This window comes from Podarcis gaigeae, assembly GCF_964106915.1.
Source record: "Podarcis gaigeae genome assembly, chromosome: 12".
Classification (NCBI taxonomy): Eukaryota; Metazoa; Chordata; class Lepidosauria; order Squamata; family Lacertidae; genus Podarcis; species Podarcis gaigeae.
The window spans coordinates 59,259,487-59,273,748 of record NC_139688.1 but is presented as its reverse complement, the minus strand read 5'-3'; the positions used below and the strand labels follow the sequence as shown (position 1 = coordinate 59,273,748).

At 40.8% G+C, this 14,262-nt stretch overlaps 1 protein-coding gene and 1 long non-coding RNA gene across 3 annotated transcripts in view; both read left to right on the top strand.

Moving 5' to 3' along the window:
• Window positions 1–14,262, top strand: part of EGFR (epidermal growth factor receptor) — a 151,295-nt gene that overhangs the window by 59,834 nt on the left and 77,199 nt on the right. The window lies entirely within an intron of this gene.
• LOC310828710 lies at window positions 4,473–14,142 on the top strand. Its single transcript, XR_014557079.1, has 2 exons — window positions 4,473–5,557; window positions 5,832–14,142. It is a non-coding gene; the product is annotated as an uncharacterized lncRNA (long non-coding RNA).

The following is a 14,262-nucleotide window of genomic DNA, read 5'->3' as shown; positions in this document are numbered from 1 at the left end:
TAGGGGGGAAGAAATGGTTTTATAATATTGCCAGTCATTTTATAAAGAGATTTAACCTTCCCCAGACAATGATAACATACTATAGAGTAATGATTGCAGCAGTGGAATTATGAAATAGCAGATGGTTCTGCCTGCACTACTGCGTGACCAAATTTGATAGTGAATGCTGAAGTTTGATTTTCTGTAGCAACAATATGCCTTTAACATATCCTTGTAATTTTGGATCTACATTTAACCTTGAACACATGTATCTCTCTTCAAATCTAAATAAGTCTAAAAAAATTCAAGAAGAAACGAAAGGACAAGACCTTCTTAAACTTCTCATTTCTTCTGAAGAGTCCTACATATGATTTAAGAGCTGACTCTTAAAGGACCTCTGGAGGGATTCATTCCACTAGTTATAGAACTTAGACACCATCCAAATTGAATGCTCTCTGAATTAGGTAGAACCACTTTTTAGGGATATGCTTTCAGTTCAGTCCGCGTCAGAGAGATTCAGTGTTTATCTTAGTTGAAGTGGGATGCCCTCAAAGCAGCCTGAACCAAATGGGGCTCTTTCCAAGCATTCAGGACCTATCTGGAGCGGAGAAATCAGGGGGTGGGGGGGAATATTTTCTCCCAAGCTTTCCACATGAAGGAAAATGTGAGGAATTTTTTGGGGGGGGACTAGTTTTGTGACTGACAGCTCTGCCTTCCACCATACCTGACCATTGACCATGCTGGTGGGGCCAGTAGGACTCTTAATCCCGCAGCGTCTGGAGAGCAGCATGTTAGCCAATTTCCTAAACACAACAGTTGCTCTGAAAACATTTAGATTTAGGATAGAAACACAAACATTCTGCAGTTCAGTTAAAGTACCCTGAACACACATTAACTGGCATGGAGATAAATTCCTTAGAATGCAGCAAATGACAGTCTGTTTCCATGCAGTTCCAAGCAGTATCAGATATGTTTGTTAGCATGTGCCACCTTTTGTGAAGTAAAGTGCATCCTCTTCTAGTGCATCTTTTGAGGACCATTTCAGAATTCACTGTTAAAATACTTTCCAGTGTGTTTAAAAAAAAAGCAAGAAGGAGTAGGGGGAAGGGAAGGACAGTTAGAATGATGCAAGAGATTCCTTCCCCACTCCACTTCTCTGTGCTTTTAATTCACGCTTCTCATATCGTGGAGTTCTGTCTGTTTCTACTAGAGTCTTGGTGGTTTGCACAGCTTTTGATACTAAATTTTACTGCTTTGTGCAGCATAGTCACTACAAAGGTAGTACAGGCGAAAGTAGCAGCCCAACTGGTATTTTGTAGCCAGAAATTAAGAGATAGGATAGGCAACCTGTGGGAACAAATCACATTGTCTTCAAATGTCTGGTAAGTATTGGACATTTACAACAAGTGACAGACCCTTAGAAGAAATGTGTCGTGCATTGATAAAAAGGAAACCTTGTAAGCCTGAAAACAATGAAATCACTTTTTTAAAAAAAGAAATGTAAGTTCTATTTTTCTTACAGAAATTCTGCCATTTTTGTGTAGCATTTGGTGACTTTTAATGCCGCTGATGTGTGAGCCCCAATGGTGAAATGTCCACACTTGAAGCAGAATGGAAAGAGTAAAGACCTGCTACACTAAGTTTTATTCAGAGACTTTACATGCACGCAGCACTTCCTCAACCATTTATGAGCCTACACAGAGTGTTTTCTTCATGGTAGTGCTTTGTAATGCATAAAAATTAATGGAGCTAAAGTCACAGGAACACTATATAAACCCACGCACTTAAGTTAGCACTCCTTTTTCTACTGAATACACACATGTTTCATTGGGCCTAATGATTGCTCATGCATTTTTAAAGCGAACATTTGTTAGGGGGAAGGTTGGTGTTCTGTCAGCAGCTTTTCCTCTCTCAACATCTTCCTACTGCAGCTGCACTGAAAATGCTGGAACCCCACTAACTTCTGCACATGGTGCACACTAACCTGGCCATGTGCCCCATTTTTATTTTTATTTTGTAGAGAAATGCTACAGTGAGCATTATGAAAATGATTTTTTTTAAATAAAGAAAAATAAAAAATCAATATCCAAACCCATAGCCATTAACTTGGAACTGAACGCCTAAGGTATCCTGGCTCCTGGAAACTCAGATAAGGATGAAATGCTACCAAGGACTAAACAAAGCAAACTTGAGGTATACTTTGCTCCAAAAAAGCTGCGGCCTGATTTAAAGGATTTTCTATACCTCTTCAGAATTATTTTTACCCTCTGGGTACAGAGGTGAGTGACCCAGGACAGGAGGAACGTGAGGAGAGTGTGGGCCAGGCAGGTGGCACTCTGCCCTTTTGAGAAAACGCTGGCTGGGAAGCTGGCAAAGCGCATCTGCTGGGGGTTGGATGGACAGTACAGCTGATCTGCATACAGTGCATAGCATTGATAAGAAACTGGACTGCTTGATCGGTAGGCGCTTACATGCCCTTGCGGACCATGGAAAATGGTCACTGGGAAATGCAAGGAGAGAGTTGCAGATCAACAAAAGCCTTGGAATGTGCCTTGCTGGGGTTCTGTATTCTGGGAAAACAATGCCTGAGGTGGCTGTTATGTTCTTCTGCAGGCAATACAGACTTAAAGATAGCCTCTTAATTTATTTTGAATCTATCTAGTAAAAGCCAGCCTATGAGATTTCTTTTAACTCTAAATTCCTAAAGAATACCAACATTAATAATGAGAAAGAACAATTGGCTAAGAAAGGTGTGATACCCCACCAGCAATTCAGAAATGCTGTCATAAGACCTTTGCTATCATTCCAAAAGATGGGATATCTTGGCAGGACATTGAAACAGCAACAAGAGATTCAGAAAGTATTGATTTAAAGTGTAGAGATCTTTCCTATTCTATTCAAGAAGCTTCTGGAAACTTCTCTGAGTGATACAGCTTGGTGCAAGCTGGAAGTTTCTAGCTGACAAGGAAAATTTCTTTGTGCTGAGAGCAGGTGTTGTTTTGGTTTAAGCTGGTTCGAACTGGTCCTGTTATCTTTCTCTCAAGGCCATGCAGCCTTTAAGAACAGGCCAGAAGGAGCCCAGTTTCACTTTCTGTCTCTCTTTTCTTCTTGGTTCTCTCTACTTAAGTGGAATCTACACACATATAAAAACCATTCTGAAAATGCTTTTTTAAAAAGCGTTTTTTAAAATAAATTGAATTTTCCATAAGGCTCACCATTGCCATTTAGTGTCACATTGTATATTGCACTTAAAGGTAAAGGGACCCCTGACCATTAGGTCCAGTCGTGCCCGACTCTGGGGTTGCGGCGCTCATCTTTATTGGCTGAGGGAGCGCGTACAGCTTCTGGGTCATGTGGCCAGAATGACTAAGCCGCACGGAAACGCCGTTTACCTTCCCGCCGGAGCAGTACCTATTTATCTACTTGCACTGGCGTGCTTTCAAACTGCTAGGTTGGCAGGAGCAGGGACCGAGCAACGGGAGCTCACCCCATCACGGGGATTTGAACCGCCAACCTTCTGATTGGCAAGTCCTAGGCTCTGTGGTTTAACCCACAGCGCCACTCGCATCCCATATATTGCACTTAGAACACACTTAAAACTGTATATTTGCAGCTGTATAGTGGTAATCTGTATATAGTATTTTAAAGTTTTTTGTCTTATTGTAAGTTTAAGTTAAGGTTTTGCTGCAACTGGATTTTCTATGGACTGTGCCAATCCTGAAGAGTGGGATTTGAACTGTTATGCTCATTTGCCTTCAGTAGATAATTCCTGGATGAAGCTGATTGCCTCTGGTCTATTTTATGGAAAGCTGCATCATGTTTACGCTGCTAAACTATGTGTTGAGGTCTGCTTTGGAAGAAAACCACGGCCGAGACTGTCTTTATCAATGACAGCTAAAAATGTATGGAAGGAACTTAAAACATCTCTGAAAGTACAGGACCCTTAATTCTGTGGCTTGTTGTGTTTACTCGTGGCATTACTCTGGGCGCAAATAATGTTAATTCATAATTTCACAATAAAATAGTGGTCAATAATCTTCTGTTGCTGTCGGAATATTTTAGTTTTTAATTTTAGGGTTCCCTAAATAACTTCATCAAAGTGAAGTTGATGCATATTGAATATTAACTAACTGATGAAATTGACTGCTAATAACCATGGGTCAGCATAATGAGATATTCTGGGGTTCGGAAGCTTTTTGACTCCTAATGTTAAAGGCATCTCAGTCATATGGGTGGGGTACAAATAATAAAATTATTATAACTATTGTTAGAAATGGAAAATATTTTACTTGTCAATTAAACTTTTGACCTTTCCTGCATGCAAATGAAGCAATTTATTGCTCTTGCAGCAGTTGCAGCAGCTTCTTGATTGGGTAGCTTCGATGGAATATTGAAGGCACTGTACACATCCCTCTATGTGTTTGTGTGTGTGTGTGTGTGTGTGTGTGTGTGTGTGAGAGAGAGAGAGAGAGAGAGAGAGAGAGAGAGAGAGAGAGAGAGAATTTGTCTATCCTTCCCCCGTTGGATCAAGGGAAACATAAAGTGCACTCATGGAATCTATGTAGCTGCTTGTCGCTATGAGTTACATGTTGGTCTGCAAAATAGCTGGAATACACTGAAAAAGTAATAAATATTTTAGACGAAATGCATTATCAAATAGTGAGGCGAGATGCCTCGGTATTTTGTCTCACACATGTATTTTTGTTTTAAGTTGTGTTCCTCCTGCCACCGGGGATTTGTTTTCTTTCGATACAGACCCTTTAGTGGAGTCCATCTTTTTTCAAAATAGATATGTGGTATAGAAGAGATAAAATAAAATGTAGGTGAATATCTTGCTAGCAGAAATGAGCAGGTATTGTTGCAAGGGGGAATCATGGTTGATATCGCTTTCTATTATTTTGTTATTGGCCAACGAAGCTGTAGAGGCAGCCTACAAATATTGTTCTCCCTATGCAGTTGCACACATGTGGATATTATTTGGGATAAAATAGTTTCTCTGCTCCCTCACTCCATTCTAGCTCTGTGATATTAGAAAAAACACAAAAGTGTCTGAACAAGCACTGCTGTTGTGGAATGCAAGCAGAAAGTCCCGAGCAAAACATAACCCCAGTGCAAGTAATCTGCTAACTTTGTTATGTATGTTGAAGAGAGTGTGGGAAAACAGATGCAATGCAGCTTTATAAAATCAGTTTTGAAAAGCATGTCCACATATTAGGCTAAGCAATATTACAGAGTATTAATGTTTTAAACTCCTTTTTGTGCTAGTAAAATTCAACAGAGCATTTGTATGATATCATCTATTATACCATGGGTGATTTGGAGAACAAAGCACTCCCGGGGAAGAGCAGTGCTGTTTTCAGAAGAATTTATGGTTTGTTAATTATTAGGCCAATTTGGTACTGCTTTAATGTATGTGGGCTTGGGTGTAGGATTGTAGCGCAACAGTTTTCTCTTCATAGGAAGAGTTATTTATATTGCATTATAATTTCTAAGTATTATTTGTACAAACTGTTGCTTAATATAACAGAGAGGGGGGAAATTCTTCCTTGTGTCTGAATTCAGTTGATGAAAACATACAGTGGTACCCCGCAAGACGAACGCCTCGGAAGATTGCGGGGCAGGCAACGGGGAGAAGCAATCTTCTCCCCGCTGCCCCTTGCTTTAAAACAGGTCCGGGGACAGAGGGGAAGGCACGCGGCGCTTCCCCTCTGTCCCCGGACGGTCTCCATAGGAACGCATTGATTGATTTTCAATGCATTCCTATGGGAAACTGTGCTTCGCAAGACGAAAAACTCGCAAGAAGAAAAAACTTGCGGAACGAATTAATTTCGTCTTGCGAGGCACCACTGTAGTATGTTGTGTTGGTTTCTCCACAAAACTGGGTATGTCTTCAGTTGTCTTCATGGACAAGGATTCCAATAAATGCAGCATGGACTAGATTAATAAGCATAGCTACAACCAAATTTTAAATGTGATGATCTGTGTGCAGAAAGAAAATTATGCTGCATTTTACTTGCAGGTAGATTGAGACAATAGCTCCTGAGCATGTCAACATGAGCATTCCAATATGGCCTTGAACTCATGGGATGGTAATGCTTCAAATGTAGGCAAGCTAATCTGACTGAGCTGCAATGGTGCCTATCTGGTGCCATGCTTAAATCAGGCTTATGTCTGTGAATGGCACCAGTCGTGCCCAGCTCCATATATGGCTTTGGTTGTACAGGGTACCCTTCTCCTTCTCCTGAAATGCACACATGCCTATATTCTTCCAACATTACCAGTTTTTAGACAAGAGAATAACTTGCAAAAGTCATAAATACTATCAAAAGAAACTATTAAAAGTTAATAATAAGCAAATCTAACTTACTCTTCTGAATATATTGTGAGATTCTTTAGATTCTAAGGAGAGAGAAAAACAGGCACACAAGCTAGAATGTGCGTACCTTCTCTACTCAAGCTATATTTAGGCATTCACTCCCTTCTGATTAACGGTCACATAGAGTCACATTGGCTCTGTCCCCAACTGCCATGCATTTGAGGATAAGTGTCCCATGGACTGCAAGAAGATCAAACCTCTCCATTCTGAAGGAAATCAGCCCTGAGTGCTCACTGGAAGGACAGATCCTGAAGCTGAGGCTCCAATATTTTGGCCACCTCATGAGAAGAGAAGACTCCCTGGAAAAGACCCTGATGTTGGGAAAGATGGAGGGCCCAAGGAGAAGGGGACAACAGAGGACGAGATGGTTGGACAGTGTTCTCGAAGCTACGAGCATGAGTTTGACCAAACTGCAGGAGGCAGTGGAAGACAGGAGGGCCTGGCGTGCTCGGGTCCAGGGGGTCACAAAGAGTCGGACACGACTAAATGACTAAATAACAACAGTACCTGTAGAGGGCAGCCAGCTGTATGTGCATAGCCTTGTGATTTGGAAACCTGACCGTCCAGTGTTCCAAATCACAGGGGATCCTATGTGTGTATAGCAAATTCCTCTTCACAGGCATTATCCCCAAATATGCTGATGAGAAGATTCTGTGGTGGCAGTGGTGAGGCATGGAGTGCTCTTCATTCCACATGATATTTAACTGTGTGGAATGAACTCCCAAATACTTGTACTCATATACGGATATTCACAGACTCACATGTTTGTTGTGTATGATATAAGCATATGCATTCACAAAACAGTGTGCTAAATTGTAGGCCATTCATGAGTAAGCAGTGGTCAAAGCAATTTTTATTTACAGTGTTAGTATCCCACTTTTCCTTCATGGTGCTCAGGGTACGGAACATGGGGCTATTTCATTTTGCAAGCGGCTCAGAAAAACAAAACATTACCTTTTTTTTAAGAGTATAAAAATGCAGTGGAAGTTTAGATTAAAATGTTTATTTTCCCCATCCCCCTTTAATTGCTCAAAAGAATTGGATTTGCGCTCATTCCATCAGATTGTCTTCATGGCATGTTGGCTTTAGCATAACTGTTTTGTGCAGCAGTTCATGCCTTTTTTATGCTGTAAAGACAATACTGTTTTGGACATTTCTGAAAGAGAGGTTAAAATGGGTTGAGAAGGAGTGCTGCAGGGCATCCCTTGAGGTTTTGAGCTGTATGTATGGGCAGAAACCTGTATAGATCTACTGCCAATTTTGTGATGTGAACAGACATCTAGAAAGAGTGCCTGACCTTGAATCTACTCTCCTTTCATTTATTTCATATGAAGTTGAACTATGAGACACAAAAGGGCGCTTTAGCATCTCTGACGGTGTTGCCGTATATGAGATGAATGTTGTAGGCTCTTAAGGTACTATGCCCTGACTTATGTAAAAATAGTGGGGAAGATTTATCTCTTTTCAGCTGAGTGGCCCAAAAGTGTTGTTGAGACAAATTCATTTTAAAATTGGCACAGCTTGTCATAAACCCGTATTTCACAGGGTTTGCTTTCTCCATGCCCAATAGCAGGGGTTGGGGGCCTTTTTAGTGGGCAAAACAATGAATGTGAACTTTATCTTTTGTACAGCAGGATATTTTCTGCACACATTCACACACTCCTCTCTCGGTTATCCGTCTAGACAAGCAAAAGGCATTATCAGATTTCTAAGCCACACTCCAGCCAGGCAAAAGCACTCTAGGAGGCTGTGAAGCAAGACTACTGGGCCAAAGGTTCCCCATCGCTGTCCGATAGTGTGCTAAGACACAAATGGGGACCTTGGAAAGAGGAAAGGATAAGCAGAATTAAGCAAGTAGAGAAGTGAGGCTTGCAACAAAATGTTGCAGTGTGCTGCAATGTTGCTCCTGTTTAGGAATATTCCATTTTCCCTCCCACTGTTTTCCACTTTCCCTTCCCCCACAGTAGTTTTAGTAGATAGCAGGGGGGAAATTGATTCAGTTCACATTTAAAGGAGAACCTTTCTAACCAGCGCTTGCCATCCTTTGAAATTTGCACTCCTCTGTATTTTGCATTGTCGTTCTCCATCCACACAAAATGTATATACAAGGCTTAAAAGCTCATACATTAGTGAAAATCATATACAAGATGTTAAGGGAAATTGCTGTGTAAAAATGTGTATAGTAGGAAGAATTCACACTAAAATTCTGGTGAATTTTCATGGGGACTTTAAAAAAAATCACAAACTGATGTGGAAACATGGATAACTGAAGATTGGAAAAAGAAGGAACTACGGGAAACTGAAAATGACAAATCCACCCATCCCTAGAAGTCATCATTCTGTGATCACTATGTTCAGTCAGTGTTGTGCTGTTTTTGGTGGTCCCCACCCCACCCAGCTTTAAATTTGTTTCCTAAAAAATGCTTTGTACTTGTGCAAACCTTGGGGCTCCCCTGAGTCTGCTGAAACCTATTTTTGTTTGTGAATGGTTCCCTTAGGCTACATAAGGACTGGCACTTGTATGCTGAGAATATATCAAAATTCAGTGATGCCATATCAGGCAATGAGACAGATCTCTCACTGTGCCAGGCAGAGTAGACAACAGTGGGTAGATGGACCGATACCCTGAACTAAAACAGCCTGCTATGCAAGAGCATGTATCATGACATGGACAGAAATTGTACTGCAGAGTCTTCTTAGTGAGCAGAATCATCAGTGGAATTTCATCTTTGGAAGTGATCTACCATTTCCAGATTTGGAAGTAATTTCCTTACACAAAATCATCCTAAAGAATCTTTATTGCATTTTAACATAATTTACATTTTTAAATGATTTAATCCTCCCATTTCCTGTGAAACAAGTACATAGAAGGGGATTAGGTAAAGGATATAATGAGATAATAGGGACGCGGGTGGCGCTGTGGAGAAAAGCACAACCTTAGAAAAAATACCAGTAGTATATGGTTAAAATGACTGAATTCAGAAACTGAACACATAAATGCTAATGAATCTTGCATTAAATAAAGTACAGTTGCAATTGAAATTATTCAGCCCCCGTTTGCAATGAACAAATCAAACAAAAGCATGTGGCATAGAATAGCGTTTCCCAAACTTGTGATATCTTAGCCAGATGGAGGCACGACTCCCTCCTGCACTCTTACATAGAGACACAATAGCCATCTCCTCAAAGGGCCTCCTGCTGCACACTCAGACCTGATGCCGGAACAGGGCAAATTGTTTTTTCCTCTCATCGATGCCTCATCTATGGATGGTCCATTGGGCTCACAGCAGCTTCTAATTTATTTCTCACACAGTCCCTTAGCAGCCCTCTCACAGCATACTGGTGTGACCTGGTTTAGCGTTTTGGAATTACTAGTGTAAATTTCATTTAGTACCAGAAAAAATAGTAGAGATACAGGCAAAGTGTCTCAAATTATCTGCCAGTTTTTTTTTAATAAAGGCCTTTAGCTTTAAACCATGAGCGTCAAGCTTTTTGGGGTCTTTACTTAGTTCTTGGTGTGATGTATTGCAGATGTGCTTGAGTAATTATCTTCACATACACCCACTTTCTCTTGCCAGTTTATTTCATAAACAGATACATTTTCATGGAACTTTTCTGCTGCTGCTTCCTCCATCTTCAACCCACCCCCTGACTGGTTCCTTTCCTCTTGCCTTTACAGCATCCCTATATTTCGCTGCAAGCGTCATTAGTGAAATGCAGTGCAGCTTAGGAACTTTGAAAGCAACTGGTGCAGTGACTGAGAGTGGTGTGTGAAAAATGTGGGTCTCATCAGCCCCATAGTACACTTGCATCTTCTTTCTTCCCTTCAGTTGCACAAAATGCATCTCTTTCTAAAAGCCTATTGAAACAACACAGTCAAAGGTCTCTCAGCTGCCTGCATACATTGTCTTTGGCTTATGCTTTCTTTCCTGCAGGCTGGAACAAGACTGTCTCTTGTTTTCCTTTGCTGTTCAGGAAGTTGTACAGTGCAATAATCCTGTTATCTAATGGTCATAGTTTACTTAGCCTTCTACCACTTCCACTGTCCAAAAGAAACAATAAGGACCACCCCCACCCACTACTGCTGGAGACCACCTGGAATTGATGGCAAACTGGTGGAGAAAGCCGAAACATTCATTTTCAGCTTTTACTGAACTGACGCTAATATCCCTCACAAAAACTAACAAATAAGCAACTGCCAAGGCTGGTTGTTCCATGCAGTAGAATGAGAGTGGATTCCATATCCTTCCCCTCCACTGCCCATAGGGCTGGCCACTCCTGCGGCAATTAATAGGTCAGCTACAATCTGCAGTTAGTCAGTCAGTTGATACAGCTGCCCACCACTCTTCCTCCTCCAAACCCATCCACACACTTGCGCTGGCTGTGTCAGTGTGGGCTGTCTTGACCTTCCTCAGGAGGGAGGCATTGTGGGCAGGGTCACCCAGAGAGCAGCTGTGCTGCCACCGCTTTGTGGTCTTACAAAATACAGCTTAAAAATACAATTTTAAAAATTTCTTCAAACTTTAAAACTTAAATTTCTGCACAGGTTCTTCTAAATATTACTGGAGGTTCATGGATTTAGCACTGGATAAGCAGCAGCTATACTATGGTATCATATGAATGAGAATTTTAAAAATTCATTTGGAGGTGATGTTGCATTTTCTTTATTTAAATTAAATATGAAAAGTCTCAGTTCCTTGACTCTAAAGGCTTGCAAATCCTATATAAGCAGATGAAAGCAACAGGATAAATAGAGAAGGCAGATTTTATAAATAGGAATCTAACCAATCCCACCCAGTTTCACTACTTTGGATGTTCCCACAGCAACAGTAGAATTCTTTATGCTTGCATGCAATTCTTTATCCAACCAATTCAAAATCAGTCACCATGGTTTATTTTAGAAGAGCAAAAATTAAATGCATATTTTGGCTAAAGTTGCTGCAGGGAGGAGAAGGGTAATCAAACAATGAGGAAATATATATTTCATTGCCATGTTTTATTTCATGCTGCTTGTTTAGATTATCCTGCAGACTTTGAATTCCCAGAGCAGAAATTGATGGTGCTTTTCTAAGAATGGATACCCATTGCATTGGAGTGGGTCCCACAGGCATTTCTAGAAGCTACAGTGAACAATGACAATAGCATCTTGAGAGAAAATTTATCTGCTTAACAGCAAGAGATTCAGCAAGTATAGTAGAATTGGAAACCCGAGAGGCTGTAGAATATTTGCACCTACTTATGCAAAGCTGTTCAGTAGTTTCTATTGTTATGGCCCATATTGTTTTTAGGATGCGGGTGGCGCTGTGGTCTAAACCACAGAGCCTAGGGCTTGCTGATCAGAAGGTTGGCAGTTGAGCTCCCATTGTTCGGTCCCAGCTCCTGACCACCTAGCAGTTCAAAAGCATGTCAAGTGCAAGTAGATAAATAGGTACCGCTCCAGCGGGAAGGTAATTGGCGTTTTCATGCGCTGCTCTGGTTCACCAGAAGCGGCTTAGCCATGTTGGCCACATGACCTGGGAGCTGTACGCTGGGTCCCTCGGCCAATAAAGCGAGACGAGCACCGCAACCCCAGAGTCGGCCACGACTGGACCTAATGGTCAGGGGTGCCTTTACCTTTACCTTTATGCAAAGCTATTCAGTAGTTTCTATTGTTATGGCCCATATTGTTTATAGTATAGCTCCTTCCAGCCGCTAAAGGATTGGAAAAAGTTGGAGACAATTCCCTGCTAATTAGTAGGGCTGTGCAACCAATTTGTCTGAATCACACACCCCATCAGGCCAATTTGTGCCAAATCTGGATTGAGTCAAGGTAGCTACAGGTTGCTGCAGAATGGATGGGGTTGACCCAAATCTTTTTCTAGCAATGTTTGCAGATCTAAAACTAAAAAATACTGTCTCTAAAGTGTTGAAATCATCCATTGCAGCACCATATAAAAAGAACACCAGGGAAGAGAGGAGAGTTAGACTTCTTCCATTGAGAGTTCTAGCTTTCAGCCCAGGGCTAGAATCTTAGCCCTCACTTGCCAGTCAGAGTGCTTGGGGTGATGAATGATGAAGTCCTAAAATGTAAGTTCTGATTCTTAGAAAGAATTTGTTGGCATTTGTTCAGCTTATGTTTGTATCCTTCGCAGTACCCTACCCAGTCTTATACATGTTTGTTTTCCAACCTTACTTGATCAGTCCCAGTCCCACCTTTGTAAAATAATAATAGTTTGTTTTCTTTCCCTTAGTTGCTTTGACAGTATCACTTCCTTATGCCTTGCACGCTTGAACCTAGTTTTTAGCTTGTTTGCAATTTATTTACAATGGTGTTTTCTGTGTCTCTGTACATAATATATACATGTGTGTATGCACACACACACACATTCTTCCATTTGTATTGTTGATTTTGTGTGGAAATTTTAAATTGCTATAAAAATAAAATAATGTAAACAGGACATTGGGATGATGGTGGATAGAGAATTGACCGTGGATCTTCGGAGACTGTTGCCTATGCTTCATTTCTGCCTTGGTTAGCCTCCTCTCTTAGCTTCCTTTTCCTTTACAACCACAAAATTTTGAGAATTCTTAATAGGATTGTCACCTGTGTGTTTGCTGCAATATGCTAAACCAGTCAGTGAATTCAGTGGATGCTTGGATTAAGGAGGTTTGCGAGCCCTTTCCTCTGCACCACACTAAATGTGTGGAAAGCGAAGATTAAAAAACTGGTTTCCCCAATATCTCCTCATATCCCTCTTCACTTTCATCCCTCTTTTAAAGAAGCGGGACAATACTTAGATTGGAATGATTGGGAACGGTGGGCTTTTATAGATTAAAAAGATTTCTACAAAAAGGAACAATCATAGCTGCCATACCAAACCTTAAATGGCCATGGTACAACTTCAACTAGCTGTTAAGACTGTTAAACCCAGACATTTCCACTCAAGCAAACAGGAAACTAACAGCAACGGAGCACATATTTCTTAATTTCTCTCCACTTTCTAAGGGTATAACTTCCTCAATTTACAAAGCTCTAATAACACTTGAGTATGGCAATCTATTTTACACAAAAATGCCAATGGGAAATGGACCTGGATGTGCAAATACCAAATGAAAAATGGATGGCTTTGTGATCTGAGAGATTGTTGAAATCAGTTTCTGCAAAAATAAAGCCTTATTAAAACTTCTGCATAGGTGGCATTATACACTGGTGAGGCTATCCCGAATATGTAAGGAAGTCAATCCCAATTGTTGGAGGGGATGCACAGTCAGAGTACATATTTCCACATGTCGTGTGTTGTGACATTATCAAACCCTTCTGGAATGCTGTCTTTAAAGAAATAAGTTTGATATACAACAAAAGAGTTGAAATGTCGCCTGCACTAACTCTGCTTGGGCTTAGGATCCCATCTACTCCTGATTATCCCCAAGATTTCCTCTTAGCCTTTCTATTGACTTCCACCTGCATGGAGGTAGCCAGATGTTGGGCTGAACGTTGATTCTTGGTATAACAGAAGCTAACATGCCAGGTGAGAGCAGCAAAGGGCCAACACAAACCATATTCCTTTTACAACCTGTATTGAAATACATAAATTGTTCAGACTGGCAGGAATCCACCCAGCCCTCATGGGAAAATGTGGCGTGATCTCTTAGACTAATCAAATGAAACTTTAACACACGGCATGATAAAAGTCTGTAATTTTGTCAGGACAAGTTATTTGTTTTTTACTGTTGTAACAATTGTTTTCTCAAAATTTATCTTCTGTACCATGAAAATAAATAAGAACATGATTAAAAAAGAAGAAAAATTGTGGGCATCTGCACTCCATGATCATTTCAGGGGCATTTTAAATTCAGTAGCTAAACTGCTGTTAATTCAGATTAAAAGGCTCATGTGCATTTTGTTTTGTTAAGAGTAGTAGTACATC